Below are 1306 nucleotides of genomic sequence, written 5' to 3' on the forward strand. Positions count from 1 at the left end.
TATATATATATATATATATATATATATATATATATATACAGAATATGAAAAAATATTTTTAAATATATTTACAAATTTTATAACAACCTTTATAACAATCCCATTTTATAATTTTTATTTTAGTTTTAGTTATTTTAGTATATCAAGTTAAACTAAATAAAAAAATGAGAAAAAATTGCCTTTGTCAGCTAGTTAACACTTATTTTATTTCAAGTAAGTAAACTTTGTTATACATTCTTAAAATGCATTCAAAATTCTGAATAATTTGTAATATATAATTATTCACGGTATTTAGAAGTGCCCACGATAACAATATCGTGCATATTCATTACCGTGATATATCGCATTACTGAATACAAGTCTAGTGTGCACTTGGATGTGTTAAATGCAAAGCACAAATTCCGAGCATGGGACACCTTATTTGACTACATGTCATGTCACACTTTTATATTCCACTCTATGAATATGCGTTCCGCTCATGTACCGCTCATGCTCACTGGAAGAATAAAGTCTGCTCAAATAACTGCTCACATGCTCTGATAGCTTTGTAGGACTATGCATTATTTGGATAATTAGTCCAAAAAAAAAAAAACAGTTAGGCCTATATCTGATTCTGTTGAATAATAATATATTGAAATTTAATATTCATATATTTTCTGTCTAACTTTATTGTGTTACTTTCAATAAAGGTGTGGTTATTTTATTGGCTTGTGTTTTTTTAATGCATTAAAATTATTGAGTTAAATAAAAGAAGTCTTACAAAATTAATTTATGTTATTTAATAAAATAATAAATAATTATTAAAACGCATTTTCATTTCGGTTTTCGGTCAAGTGCATCCAGAATTTCCAGAACATCCAGAATCTCACCACTTGTCAAGTAATATCACACAATTGAATTTATTTCTCACAATTGTAACTTTCCTTTTTTATAATTGTCACTTTATATCTCAAAATGTGATTCTATTCTATTCTATTCTAAAATATTAAATCACACTGTGAGCTTTATTATTATTATTATTGTTATTATACTTTAGAATTTTATTTATCAGAATATATGTGACTACTCACAATGTATATTATATTCTAAAATATTAAATCACATTTTGAGCTTTATTACACTTAGGAATTTTATTTTTGTAGAATATATGTGACTATTTCTTACAATGGCAACTTTATTTTCTTTATAATTGTGACTTTATATCAGCTATGGCAGTGAGTTTTGTACAGACATGCACTGCAAGAATTTATTTATTTATTTATTTTATTTTTTAAGAATATATATATATATATATATATATATATCC

At 24.4% G+C, this 1306-nt stretch overlaps 1 protein-coding gene across 2 annotated transcripts in view; it reads left to right on the forward strand.

Annotated features, from left to right (window-relative positions):
* Nucleotides 1-1306, forward strand: part of LOC107746331 (potassium voltage-gated channel subfamily A member 3-like) — a 7107-nt gene that overhangs the window by 4829 nt on the left and 972 nt on the right. The gene's annotated exons all lie outside the window — the stretch shown is intronic.

Source organism: Sinocyclocheilus rhinocerous, unplaced genomic scaffold (assembly GCF_001515625.1).
Source record: "Sinocyclocheilus rhinocerous isolate Xijiao unplaced genomic scaffold, SAMN03320098_v1.1 scaffold2393, whole genome shotgun sequence".
NCBI classification, from domain to species: Eukaryota; Metazoa; Chordata; class Actinopteri; order Cypriniformes; family Cyprinidae; genus Sinocyclocheilus; species Sinocyclocheilus rhinocerous.